Raw genomic sequence first — 15504 nt, forward strand, 5'->3', positions numbered from 1 at the left:
ACGGTCAAGGTGCTATGATAGTTTCTACGTTGTCTTGGCCTTCCCCTCTCTTCCCTTTCTATCCTATCCTATCCTGTTTTAAAAATGCTGGAGTCACCACCAAACTGTTTCATAGTCCCCTAATGGGTCATGACTTGTGGTTTAACACACTGTTCAAGATCCCGTATATCTATTCCATCTGGAGGGGTTAGTTCACATCTATGGGGTCCTGATTTTCAAAACAAAAAACAAAACAAAACAAAACAGTTATCTGCCTGTAAAAAGTTATATTATCCTATTCTTAGATTGTGAAACAAGATAGTCATTTAATTACTTAATAGATTTTTTTCTTCCTGTTTCAGATATTATTTCATTTATTTTTATAGAAACTTTATGATCTAGGTAGACAGACTTTATAGATTTCTGTATCTTTTAAAGATGAATAAACTGAATCATAGACAGGTTGAGTGATTTTCTAAGGTCACACGGATGGTGACTGAGTCTGATTTGGAAGCCAGATTCATTTCCATCTCTTTACTACTTGCTTATCAAGAATGGCAGAATGTTCAATCTGAATGTTCTAGATGAATAGTATTTATTAAAAAAGATACAGATCCCTGGCTCCACTCTGATCTATAGAATCAGAATCTCTAGAGTTGGACACAGGAATATGCACTTTTAAAAAGGTCCCACAGGGAACTGGTATAGACCGAACTAACTGAATCATTTTCCTAAGTGCCCTATATGAGGGGCAGGGGGGAGGAGTGGGGAGGAGGAGGGGGGAAAAGGGGGGTAAGGAAGGGGAAAAGAGACAGGGGAAGGGACACAGGAAGGGACAGGGCAAGGGAGGAGAGAAGGGAAGGGAAAGCAAGGGGAGGGGAGGCAAGAAGGGAGAGGGGAGGGGGAAAGTAAGGGAGGAAGCGAAGGAAAAGAAAGGGAAGAGGAGAGGAATGAAAGAGAGAAACCAGAACTTCTGGACGCTTGAGTAATGGTTTCATTGTTTTGTTTCAAAAGGATTTGAGGAATATAAAAGTCAAATACCGATGAATATTGTGCAATTATAGGTAAAGCAAGAACAAAGACTGAGTAACGGAAGAACTAAGCCTTCAAGAAAAGTCACTTGGCTTTGACTTGGACTGTAATTCTTCTAACAGCTAAAATCAATTAAAACAGTGTTTTGAAAAGTTTTTAAATCTGATGGTATTAATTTGGTTCTAATTCTCCCAGCATCTGAACAAAAGAAGAGATGTCTGTTGCATTTTTATTTTCTAAGTCAGAACTCAAGGGAACTGCTTATACATATGGTCAAAGTGCAGAGAAACTGTGAGTTTGGAAACCACTTATGCATCTCTTCACCAACCCAGCATAATCACAGAATTGTGGTAACAATACCAAAGGAGTACCTACTGCACATCAAGCACGGTAAACGGATTATCCTATTTAATATTCATGAAACTCTTAGGATGCATCCGCATGTTATGGGCAAGAAAACTCCAAGTTAGGGATTTTATGCAACTTTTCCAAAGACATACACAGTAAGTAGCAAAACAGGGCTTCGACTTGGGATAGTTCACCTCCAGAGCCCATGCCCAGCTGACTCTCAGGTAAATGAACAGTGAAATAACTGAGATAGGCAAGCACTGGTCCTACTGGGAGGGAGAACTAAATTAAGGCTGAGAAAATGGAGAGAAGGAACAGTATGTAAGAAAACCAGCAACCAGGCTGAATCAGTAACTGTTTACCAGGAAGCTGCAGAGGGTGGCTCCTCTGCTGGGATGTAATTCCATTTGAGCCAATGGAGGCCATATCTTATCTTTGGCTCCCAGTAATAAGCCTTCAGGTAATAGTCATGCTAACTAATAGAGGTTTGGGTTTCTTTAACAATAAAAAGAAACTCAGACAGTACCACCGACTAGAAAAGGTGAAACATAGGACTTTGTCATTATTTGACCTTTGATAGGCTCACAAATTAATCATTCCCACCAATCAGTGGGTTCACTGGCATTAGCCAGTCAGACAAGACTATCTGGACATTGTCACCTGAAAAAGAAATCCTTTATTTCAGACAAACTGTACATTAACAGAATTCCTACTATTGTCTTCATGATGAATTTCTGAGATTTCTACATTCATTAGATGTCTTTGGGGTTGACGATTAGTTTGGGGTACAGTTGAGCGGATTAGCACATTTAAATATTTATTATGTGATAATTAGCATGTACTTAAACTATACAAGGTAATTATTTAAATATAGATTGAAGGCTAGGGAATTTCCACAGCCTTTTTTTTGTAAGCTCAGCCTCCTCTCTTATAAATAATTTGGACTCTTAGATTTGCCTCACAAGCCTAAGACCTGAAAGTAAGTCAGACATTATAAGATGGGCTGTTTGAGTTTTATGGTGTAAACCGATAAGGTCCTCTGCAGATATTAATGCCTTATATACAAAATCAGTCTTATGTACAATGTTTTATACTATATACACTGGTATTTTTGTTAACTTTGAGTTATTAATTTAAGACAAATATATACAGTAATATATTCTCTGTGAAGCACTTAGCACACAAAGCTCAGCACTTAGTAAGTGCTAGAAATGTTTCTCTGTCTTCCTCCTTTCCAAACCTAGAACTTTTCTACTGCATAACTTATACCTGTCTCCCTGCTTCTCTTCTGGCCCATATTCATACTTTCTTCCCCACATTGCCTTTATCTCCAAAGAGGAGATGGTTTGTCAAAGAAAGATCAAAAGAGAAAATATTAATTGTAATTATACTCCTGGGGTACAAAAATGCAAAACATTTTCAGTGTTTGCTCTGTAGATAAAGATGGTTATGATCCCTGCTGGTCACATGAGTCAGCAGAACAAATATCACCCAATTCGTTTCTATCTTAAAATAGTAGTAATCCTAAACTCCCTGAGAAACTGGAATAGAAAGTAAGCCACAATGTCGACTCCCTCTGAAGAGGATGCTTTGGGATCCTTTACATGATTAGACATTATGATCTATTCTGTGAAAGCCAAGGATGTTCTGTAAGTGACCGACTAGAAATAATTCTTCATTTTCTTTTGCGAGAGTTTGGTTTTGTTTCAGATGCCATCTCTCTGTTCCAAGTACCATCTACTGCTGCCTGCTTTATTTTTTCCCTGTTGTTTTTGGTAAGATGAGCACCACAGTCAGATTGGCACCATGCTGCTAAAGCTGACAGCAAACACTTTTGGTGGTCCTCTGAAAACAGCAGCACTTTGTTCTGTGTTTAATGCCTAAGATGTGGAATCTGCCGAGGCACCTGCCATTTTATACAACTCTCTAATCTTCCTCTTTATTAGCTGTCTGGCAACATTATCACACTGGCTGCTTGGTTTAAATCTTATTCACTCTTGTAATATAAAAAGACAAGAGAATGTCCCTGAAGATAGAAACTTAGTCTCTTGCACTGTAGACAGTTACTTTTTTTTTTCAATGTAATTTTCCTTGAAACAAAAATCCTTTTATATTTCCACAGGAAAAGAGAATATCTCTTTGCCTCCTAAGTAAATATTTTGCATAACAATTGTCCAGATGTGCAAGATGCCTACTGAAGCTTTCTCTAATGACTAATCCTTTAGATCAGTTGTTTAAAAAGGCTTACGCTTAGTATATATTCTGATTCATTTACTTATTTATTTCATTCATTCAGACAACATTTATTGGTTCTTGCTATGAATCACACACTATGCTAGGTTTTGTGAATACCAAAAAGAATAGCATTCTTTGGGGAAAACAAGTAGGGAAGATAAACTCACAAAGACATGAGCCACAACATGTCAAGTGTTATGATAGAAGTAATGGCCGAATGTCCTGGAAACAAAGAAGGATTTCTGTCTAGTTTCGAACAGGGGAGTATGAGGAGATTTCACAGAAGAGGTGGAGATATTTGAGTTCACCTAGTCAATATGTGCTAGAAAGGAAAGAAGAGGGAAGGACATTCTCAGTAGAGAAGATCTGAAGAGTTCAGCTGGAATAAGGGGAGCTTGGTAGGGAAGACCAGGAAAGGAGACTGGACATGCCACTTGGACCAGAATGTAAAAAATTAATTGGAACTAATTAGCTGGAATTCATTGCCTAGGTACTGCATGGCCAATAGAAACATGGCCCAAAGCTAAGAGCTGGAACTGGGCTGCAGAAGCAGTCACTATAATACAAGAACAGTCATTACCAGAAAGCAAATCGGCAACATCCTATGATGCAAGATCCTGGAGCCACACTTCTGTCCTAAAAAGGAGCTCCAACAGGCCTGGGTGAAAGTTTATCACAGAGGTGGCAGCTGAGGAGAAAAAGAGCAGCTGATGGGGCCTGGGAGAAAGCCAAGCTAGGGAGGAGAGAGAGAAAAGGAGGGCAAAGGAAGTTTCTCCATCTGTTTGGGGGTTTAACCTTACCCTTCAGAGTTAAAGAATAAGAATGAGAGCTGGAGGTACAAAGTTCCGCCTGCCACGGGCCCCTTTTGTTTCTCCCCTCCTCTTCTTCCCACAGAGAATATACCTAGTTTGAGGCTAGCCCAGAGACCTAAGAGGCAGAGGAAAGGAAGGGTGTTCCTGGGTGGAGGATATATACAGGTCTGACTGTGTGTGCCTAGGAGTCCAGAGTAAAAAGCAAGCCCTTACCGTTTATGGGGTCTCTGAACTTTTCACAATGTTAAATCTGGGGTCAAATTTGGCTCTGATTGCTGTGATTCTTTACATTTTTCTTACTTCTTTAAGCAGTCAAACCCTGTTGTTTTCTCTTGCAATCCCTGCGGCTACTATACTAACTACAGCTTGCTTCCCTAGTGGTCTTTGCGTTTCTGGAGCAGCAACAGGGCACAGCATCATCTAGTTTATATGAAAGAAGAACCCGAAACATAAACTGGTTGGCCTCCCGGTGCTAGTGTTTCCTCATATTTCACCCATTATATGATCATCTGGCTGTTTGAAAGAGTACTTGGGAGGAACTCACAAGTTACCTGTGCCCCGGGATAGCCATGTTTTACAGTAATGTTCCTCCTTATATTGAGCTGGATATGTTTCCTTCTGCTTTCTGGTTTCTCATATTATCACGTGGAACCATAGGCTTAATCACATCTCTCTTCCACATCAGACTCCTTTTGAGATTTGAAAATAGCTAACACATTTTGCAGCTTCTTCAAGGGGGAAATGAAATGAACGTTGGAGGACTCACTCATCAGATATTAAGCTGGGATCATTCACCTTAATTAGCTCCTTTAATGGGGAAAATTAAAATGAAACCCAATATTTAAGCAAACAAACCAGAAAAAAAAAACAATAAAGGAGGAAATGAGTTCCCCAAGGTAAGTGGCAAGGTCAAGATTTAGAGCTAGAATAAATCACAAATTATTTCTATTTAAAACTATATTTACATTTAGCTTTTAGTTTTATCAAGGTAATATAGCTTCAGAGTTTAAAAAGCCAGGTAACGCAATACTATACTAATAACATACTAATAATCATCACCTGCCTCATCAGCTGATTCAATTAGAAGTGAGTCCATTGCTCAGTCCACTATGTATGGTGCCTTTGTCCAACTAATAGTGTTATTTGCATCCATCCCCATCTTTATTGCTGGACATATATATACACGTACATGTGCTGTATTTGTATTATGTATTCATATACAGAATATATATGGCTAGGACAAAATTTGCTAACATTCGAATACATTTAGCATTTCTATAATCTGCCAATTCCCAAGATTAAAATTCTGAATGTCTTTTTGACTTATTAGGCTTATTTATTTGGTATGTTAAGTTACTTTGAAAGCACTGTCAAACCAATAATGAGAAGTCTTAGGTTGCTTTAGCTTTTTAATTTCTCTCATTAGAAAACCTGGAGTATATGCCAAGGTAAAATCAGAGAGGTGTGAGGGACAGAGGAAAGATTTTAGTCAGAGAGACTAGGGTTGAACTACATTATAAAATGTTGGGAAAAAAAGGAGAGAGAGATATATACGACAAAACCTGCAAGAACTAGTGCGTAAGGGGAATTTAATGGTTTGACATTTGATAAGATTTGAAACATTGCATTGTGAATACATTGATAAATGGGGAAAGGCAATTATGAAAATGGTTTCTGTGGTTTATAAATCTGATCACCTTAAGTCATCTTTGAAAGAGTCACATGAATACTGGAATTTCTCTTTAATTAATAATCATCATCTAATCTGTGTTTCTGTGAATGACACTTGATACAGAAGTGCAAGAAAATAGGTAATTAACAGCCTTCTGCATTTGTGGTGCTCAAATCTACAGACACCACTCCCAGGGTGAAAGTATTAAACAGCACTGACATGGAAATAAGAGCTACATCCTATTTTCAAATACACAGGAAGGACAAAAGGAAATTAGATTCAGAATCTGTAATAAAAAGGAAATTAGTTTTTTTATTTGTAGCCTTTCATCTATGTTTTTTAAAAAAATAAGTCCATTAATATTTAGCCTCCGAACCCTTCTTGCTATCTGCTAAAGAGATAAACATACATTCATATTTTCAATTGGTCTTCTTTTCTCACTGGCACTTCTAATGGTTTAGGTTGCAAATCATTAAACCCAAGTCATCCCAGCTAAATGAAATGTTTAAATGTACTTTTTAACCACCCTCTCATATTCTAATATATATACATATATATTTACACATATATACACATATATACATATACATATATACGTATGTATACATATATACATGTATACATGTATACATATATACATATATATACACACACACACACGCACACACACACACAAGCACATACTATGGCAATGAGTTGATTTTGATCTATTTACTTTTCTCCATTCCTGTAGCAAAGTTGGCAAAAACAAAACAAAAGAGAATTCAACTTAAACCCAATAATATTTGCTGGCTTTCTAGTAACCTTCAGTGATTTAGATTTTTTTTTTTTCTGGGTCTTCTACAAATGTCAGTGGAATTCACAGAGCTGAAAGAGAGGTAGGGGTTCTTGACAAGGTTTAGAGTCAAAATAAACTGCACAATATTTACTTAGAATCCTACAAATATGGTAAAACACAAAGAAATAGTAGCCATGAGCTCTCAGCTTATGGAATTCATGATATAGTCAGGGAAGTGAGATGGTCTGAGAAGCGCCTAACAGTGGAAGAGATGAATAATAATTTTAGTCAAAAGGATGGTATTCAAATGCAGAGTTTCAGAAATAGTTTCCATTACAAACAAAAGATCTTCCTATCTTCTTTACCAAGAAGTCTGGGATGGCCCCTGGTAAAGAAGGAGTTAAGCAATGTGATTGTGGTCCCTATTTCATCACTAGTGAACTCAGTAACTTAAAAGAGTTGCTTAACTTCTGTGGGCCTGACTTTCATTATCTCAAGGGAAAATAGATTAAAATGAGTAATAGTTGAAGTATTTTTTAGACCTAAAAATCTGTAACTGTGACTTCTTTTCATGAAAAGGGCATGAGTATACCTCCAGTGGCTAATGCAAACCATAAGAAAAGTCTACATACAGCAGATGTAAGTGACAGAGAGTCTAGGGGATACTGTAGGGATAGATTGGGTGTCTGAGGCAGGTTCAGAAATGAGGCACTTCCATCAAATATCTAAGTATTTCCTGGAGGTGGTTCTGGAGTCATCAATATATATTTTTTCTTTTTATTTCTCCTTAACAACTGTACTTTCACAAGATTGGAGATCATGAAGTTTTACCATTTATCCATGGAATCCAGTGTAGGCACCATAATCTCATTTCAACTGGTAATGTTTCAGACCCTTACAGATGAGAAACCTTGTCACTGCAGAGCTACAATCCCCTTTCATCCAAGTGTGTTTATGCGATTTGGAATCTTGCTATCTCAGAGGCCAGATTAAGAATTTTTAGTAGTATCCTGCATTGCTGGGACTATGATATTCCTGGCATTTTTTATGAGACTGAATTAGAAATGTCATTTTCTCCAATGGATCAGAATTATTTCCCTATAGAAAGTCTAAGTTTAACATGTATATATACTTGACAGAATATGTGTCAAAATGAACCTTGGGGCTTGGATGTGAAGATGGCAAATTTCTCTTCCTTATGTCATCAATCTAGTGGACTTTGGAGTGTCTGTTGCCTCTCTAAGGGAGACTGAACAAAGTGGAATCATTTCACTCAGACCTCTAGCTTTTGGGCTTACGATGAGCTCCAGCACTGAGAGGCTGCTGTTGGATGACCCTTGTATATTGGTGACTTGGCATAAGATCACTGGCCAGTCTAGTTGAGGGAAGGCTGACTTTCCTCATCTATTTTGATACACATGGACAATGCATACATACGGAACTACAGATGTCACCAAGAGATCCAGTTCCCTCCCTTTCTATTGTTCTTCTACTCTGCCCTTCAGATTTCTTAGCATTTTTACTGCTATGGATGAATGATTTCCAATCTGTCCTTAATGTTTTCTCTTTCCCACCAATCTGCAGTCTCTCCTCTGTCTACCAGGCCTCATCACTATGAATGAAGGGACTCTGCACACAAAGGCACAGACAATGCTTATTTCTGTAAAAGCAAGATTTGAAAGCTGGTACCAAACCTCTCCTTCAAAGCATTGACTCCTTCTTTACTACTATTGTTTCTCTTCTCCCCACAGCAACCACTCAAATTGCTTATTTCTCTCACCTTGGTGATATTTTTCAAAATCTTATATTTAGAAAAAAGTAGATGTGGTTTGCCACAAGATGTCACAGTTCGATGGGAAATCCCAGGTTATATTTTCACATGGAACAAAGTTTACCACATAATGAATACATCTCTGATGGTGAAACATTAAAGATCAAGTCCATGAGAGAAATTTAATTCAGAGAAGTAAAGATGCTGCCTACCTCTAATAATAGTGTTTTACAATAACGATAATGAAACAAAGTAATAATGGTAGCTATCATTTACTGCATTCTTACAATATGGCAAAGTGATTTGTAGATAAATCATCTCATGTATTCCCTAAAAACCTTATGAGGTAAGGATTCCTATTTCTCACACTTTACAACAAGGGAAAGCAAGTATTAGAGATGTTAATAAGCTCACCCAACACACAAATAGTAGATGGGTAAACAGGATTCAAACTTGGGCAAGTTGATTCTAGAGCCTAACATCTCAACCACTACTTACTGCCTCCCAATAAATATTATAATTAAAGAGACTGATGGCTGAAATAATTTAGACTATTTTAATCTAGATTAGTAAAATTAAATTAGGTTGGCACACAGACACTAGAGTCCCTCCCCAATTACGACAGTTAAGTTTCTGAAAATATCTCTGGTTACAGAATTTTCTACTGAGGATCTCAAGACCTTATTTTTTAAAAAATTAGATTGGAGAAATCAAAGACAATAAGGGAATAATTGAGAAAGCCTTTTTATAGTAAGTATACCAAAAATAAATAAATAATACATACCTACAATAAATAAATAAATAAATAAATAAATAAATAAATAAAATTTTGAAATTTTAAACATAAAGCATACTAATGTTCATTAAAATGGAACAATAAAACAGCCCTCCAAATTAAAACAATATTTATTCATTTTAATGTTAGGACTATTGTACTTTCAAATTTCCACTTACTAACCCTTTGTCAACAGAAAATTTTCAGTCTCTGCTTCCCATGAAGTTTGCTTCAATCTACTTCTGATTTTCTTACAAAGAGCCATTTCATGTGCATCTGGAATGCTTTGTTCTTTTAAAAAATTTATAGTATAACACATCTATCTTGGTCAGAAAGTCTTAAAATTGCTAACAAGGTAAAAGGAAAGAACCGTATATTAGTATTTTGAGGAAGGGTGACTGATTAAATTATAGACTACTGTATGTGGATATACTTCTCAGCTTTGTGATGGCAAACTACATATAATAATATATATCGCACAAGAGTGAAAGACATTACACGATACATCATTATACACAGAAGACTCTTTTCCTTATTATCACACTGATTTCCTTTTTTACCCTAATTATTTGGGAGTAGACATATCTGAACACCTATTAGCTGAGCAATATCATGGAAACATTGCTCCTTTATCAAATACAGCAAGCTAACTTGAAGACCTGTGATAACAGGTAAAAGTTTGCTGCCAGAGATGGAGAGAAGGGTTGGAAGTGGGTGTAGGGTTGGGAATATGGTGAAGGTAAGACAACAAAATATTCACAGTAGAAGATCTGATGGCAGGGCTTATATACAATACATAAGTACAAAGCATTTACTGAAAAAAAAAAACGGTAAATGGATTAATGGATTAATGGGTGAATGGATAAGTGAATGGATGAGGTAGAAAAATATTGAATATTTCCAACTTTACAATTTTGACAAGGATTTAATCAGGTATTATATTTGATTGTTATCTTGCATTCTGTTACAATCTCTGTTGTACTTTTCCATCCACGACTGAGAAAAATAAAAACATAATGTCCTCTAATCACTATTTGTGAGAAGCTAAGGACGTATTTTGCTTTGCTTCTTTTATACTGTTTCATATTAACAAGAGGTTTTAAAACATCATGAAAAGTACCAACCTTGAAAGCTGCATTTTGTTTTTCTCATCTCACCTAAAAAAATAAAAAAGACAAGAAAAAAATAGCAAAATTTAAGTGAAAGCCAATTAAGGCAACACAGCAGTAAAAAGAGCATTTAAAAAAAAAAAACTTTTACCCATTTTCCCTTGACAAAGGAGACACATTTAACTGTGAAGAGAGAAACACTCTGATAAAACTTTTTTCTCCCTAAATAGTTTTTTAAAAATATATTTTGTACTTTTTGTACTTTGTGATAGTTTGCTTTTTAAAATTTTGGAAGGCATAGCAATTATGAGTGACAATGAGTAAAAATACAGAGGGGTGTTTAATAGAAATGATAAAAACTAAATTGCATGTAAGGAGAAAATATATAGGCAGCAATTAATCAACCTATGGAAATTTGCCATCATGATAAGATTTGTCGATAAATTCAGACAAGAGTATCTTAAGAGGCTATTACAATTTATTCTCAGATTCTGTATTTCTATTCTTGAATGCTTATTAGAATATAGGCTTTTGCTTCTTCTCCCTCTTTGCTCCCCCAATAATCTGTTCTCCCTTATGGACCAAGTGATTATTGTGTTGTTTATAATAACTGTTCTACATTCCTTATGGAAATTGTAATTATGATGCTGAATATTCAAACTGCAAGCCACTTTTCTCAGGGAAATTGTAATTATGATAATGCAGTATTTACCCAACCAATGTTTTCTAGTCATTGTTCTCTTTGAGGAATGAGGAGGTGAGAGAAAAAGCACTGAAATAAAACATCCTGTTGGGATCTCAGATATGTATTCTGGAAAAGCATCATCATCATAACAACAACAACAACAATAGCTAATAATTGCTATATTGCAGGTGTGGCACAATCAGGTTGACATGTGTAGGAACAGGTGTGTATTTCACGCAGGTGTACGTGAATTACACGTTTCTCATTTAACCTTCACACCAAGCCCATGAGGTAAATAATATTACTATCCCAATTTTATGAGGCTCAGAAATATTGAGTAATTTACCTAATATCACACAGTAGTAAATATTAGAGTAAGGTTTAAACTCAGGTCTGTTGGACTTGAAAAATCTATGAGCTCATTGTCAAAAGCCTCCCTTTCGTTCACTGGTATCAGTGCACATTGGTGAATTGATTCGCTCGCAGTCTCTCTTTTCCAAAACCAGTGTTTCTTAGTCTGTGTGTGGCATAGTCAGCTCCATGGCAGATAGACACTGGCTATAACCCTTACTCCCCAAATATGGAATTTATTACCCTTACCCTGAGAATGGGAATAAACTTCTGTGCAGAGTGAAATTCAACGCCATCTTTTTGAAGGGCAATTTGGCATTATTCAGTAAGATTAAAATTTTTCATGCGCTCTGATCCACAGTTGCACCTCTAGAATTTATGTTAGAGGTATCTAAGTACTCATTACAACATTGTTTTAAATAGTGTAAACCTACAGAAGCAGCCTGAATGTCTCCCAAATACTTCGTGCTACAATAGAATACAATAGCATATTAAAGTTATTAAAAAGATGGGTTCATGCTATGTGTCCTGGAAAAATGCCCAGAAAACACTGTTAGGTTAAAACAGTAAGTTGTGAAAACAGTATATATAATTTGATTCTGCTTTTGTTAAAATATAGATGTTTATTTATGTATATGTACCATCTGATTTTGCATAGAAGAAAAACTAGGGGAATAGATACTGAATACTTACAGTATCTTTTAGTAATAAGTTGAAAGGGGAACTTCCCCCCATGATTGAGTTCTCAGTGCTTGAAATGTTTATAGTGAACATGCATTTTTTTGATAAGCAGAAAAGAAATTTTTAAAAATAGAAAAAGACAGAATCAAGGACATCCAAAAATAAACACAAATATTATAGTATTTCAAAAAGAAATCCAGCAAAACAAATAAAGGTAAATCCAATGTCAATCAGTGAAAATTATTAATAAGTGAGCCCCTAGATAGGATGGGAACTGGGTCTCTCCTTAACTCCTCTCATCTGCTTGCCTTACCTCTACTTTGCAAGATCTATACAACCAGGGCCCCAGCAAGGATGGAGACCCTATCCTTTACTCTCTAGGAAATCAGCAGTAATTGTTTAGGATTTTTTCAATATTAATAAACAGTGCTTGAGTACCTATCATATACAAGAACTTTACAGACGTGCTTTTAAATCCTGTAATTGCAAGACAGGTATTTTTACTTTCGGTTTTATACATAAGGAAAATTAGGATCACTGAAATAATTTATTTACCCAAAGAGTCCAAGTTATCCTTCGTTCTCTCTCTCAGATCTCTTTTTTCGTTTTTTAACCTGGCAAATTTACCAGGCTTGATCAAAAAAGAAACTAAGATTAAAAAGAAACTCAGAAACTAAAACAAAACAGGAAATAAAAGACAAGAACAAAAATATATAAACTAATGGTTTCTTTTTTAGCAGACTACATTCTAGCCACCTGATAACTGTTTTACGTAGCTTGAAGATTTCCAATATCTGTTCTTGGTTCTTCTCTCAGCTTTACTCTCTAATACCCTTCCCAAAGAGTTCCACTGCCCTCTCTCATTTCTTTTCTAAGTCTTAGAATAACCTCTCCCTTGTTCTTTCAGTGGAACCCATTTATTTCATATATAGGCCACACAATGAATATTTCTGTTCTCCCACACATGGAAAGGTTAATGAGCTGTCCAGCCTGGTAACAATAGGGGTCAATTTCAAGCCTCAATTTCAGCACTAGCCCTCAGGGAGACCGACCAGCCACTTGACTGAAAGCTGATTATGACCCTGGACTTCTTCCACCTAAGAAGGAGCAGTGAATCATTTTCACTTAAACTGAAGCAAATTCCAAATATGTGTTTGCTTAATTGCTTGTAGGGCTTTGTTTAGCACCATAATCTGACAACCTATAGTGTTGGAGGCATCATTACATGATCCTCCATAATATCACCCAGTGGAAATACTTTCGACATCAGCAGTGGGCACATGTTCATGGCATCTACTCATCTCAACACATATGGCATGACACAGAAGCTCTGGCCTGATAGTCCCATGCAACACCCTTTTGACAGTATGGCTGAAACACCCGTGTGAAGATGGTATCCGACAATGATGGGGTGTCACCAGAAGAATACGATAAATATTCCAAATCAAGACCTTTATTTAGTACTTCATTCTCAGTAGACAGAATGTATACATGGGTCTAGGAACCAAGGAGAGGAGGTGGAATTGGTTGAACTTAGCATCACTCCCAGTGGCATAAGTGGGGAATTGGTGGCTCCTGTTTCCACAAATTTAGGGTCTGGATCTAGAGATCCCAATTTTCAGAAGTAGAATGCTTCCGTGAGGGGACACAGTAGGAGTCCTATTAAACTTTAAAATGTATTTTGATCCAATCACTTTGAGCATCCTATGTCAGCTGTCTGGCAGTAAGAAGAGCCACCATATTGGCAGGATAACTGATCGATCATTGTGAGGAAGTAGAGCTGCTGTTCTACAACAAGGGAAGGGAAGAGCTTCTGGTAACCAGGTAGTTCATAGAGCATTTTCTTTAGTATTTTCCTGCCTATTTTTGATAATAAATGGACAAGTACAGCAGCCATGACCTATGCGAATGGTGAGGAGGTTCAGACCCCTCAGTAACGGTCTGTGCCAGCCCACAAGGTAAACTACATATATCAGTAGAGGTACTAGCCGAGGAAAAAGGGATTCTAGAATGGGTAGTAGAAGAGAGAAGACAATAGGAAGACAATATGTATCAGTTGTGGCCTTGAGACTAGCTGTGCTGATAGGGGCTGTAGTCCCCCATAATCTTTTTCTTGGAGGTTTTCTCAAGAAAGGTGACTGCTAAGGAATCCTGGAGGAGCTGTTCCCAGATAGAATAAACTTATTATATGAAGCAAAAAAAGCCAAGTATCACAAGGAGTAAACACAGTAGATGCTGCAGGACATTGCCCACATCTGCCTTTAGGAAATGGGAGTCATTTCCCCAGTTGCCTGAAGTGTTGGCCTCCAATGGCTCACAGCTGACTCCCTCTCTGGAGATTTCCCTCCCTCTACCAAAGGGAGCTGCCTTACCCAGATTATTTACCGTCCCACAGGCAGCTCACATCTAATGACTCACCAGTATAGGAGTACAAATGCCAAGCCCCCTTTTCTCTACTTGGGACAACTCCAACGATGTTGATCTCAAGTACACTACCCAGAAAACTTCCTGCATAAAATCTTCCATCACAGGGGCGCCTGGGTGGCTCAGGTGGTTAAACATCTGACTCTTGATTTCTGCTTAGGTCATGATCTCACAGTTTGTGGAATCGAGTCCCTCATCTGGCTCTGTGCTGACAGTGTGGAGTCTGCTTAGGATTCTCTCTCTCATTCTCTCTATGCCCTTCCCCTGCTTGTGAACACTCTCTCTCTCAAAATAAATAAACTTAAAAAAAAAACAAAACAACACTTCCATCTCAGTGTCTCTCAGGAAAATTGACCTAAAGAAAGATTACAAAACTCAGAAGACTTGATACTGAGCACTGAACGTAGATATGACTGCCTCTTAAGCCCATAGCATATCCATTGTATCTTCCTGTTTCCCATAAAGAACAGTTTAATTTAATTTTAAACATATATTTGTTTAGGCAGTAAACACAGTCAATAATGATATGTTTAAGCCTATAAATCAGAAAGCATTCTTCAGTGTTACACACTATCTACAATTACGCTGCCACTGGAACATTAAACTAATGTATTTATACCTCTTGAAATCCAGACTGAGATAAATTAATAGACATCTATACACACACACATACTAATTTATATTATAGTAAAATATGTATGCACATGCCTTTGCATATATGTGTGTACATCTGTATCTATGTTATAAAACATATCTCAAGGCTAATTTCAAGGTTAATTTGGCCAAAATCCCCAGTTATGCTAGCCTATTTTCTTTTTTTTCTTTTTACTTTTGATGTTTATTTATATTTTT

General features: G+C 36.8%; 1 protein-coding gene across 11 annotated transcripts in view; it reads right to left on the reverse strand.

The window, feature by feature from the left end:
- Positions 1-15504, reverse strand: part of LINGO2 (leucine rich repeat and Ig domain containing 2) — a 434702-nt gene that overhangs the window by 370429 nt on the left and 48769 nt on the right. For 10 of the 11 annotated variants that reach the window (XR_007456517.1, XR_007456521.1, XM_049624668.1 and 7 more), the window contains exon 2: positions 10527-10559. The exons of the other annotated variant lie outside the window; for it this stretch is intronic. The gene's annotated coding sequence lies outside the window, so the exon portion shown is untranslated. The remainder of the gene's footprint in view (positions 1-10526; positions 10560-15504) is intronic. 11 annotated transcript variants of the gene reach the window in all.

The sequence above is a fragment of the Panthera uncia genome, chromosome D4 (genome assembly GCF_023721935.1).
Source record: "Panthera uncia isolate 11264 chromosome D4, Puncia_PCG_1.0, whole genome shotgun sequence".
In the NCBI taxonomy this organism is placed as follows: Eukaryota; Metazoa; Chordata; class Mammalia; order Carnivora; family Felidae; genus Panthera; species Panthera uncia.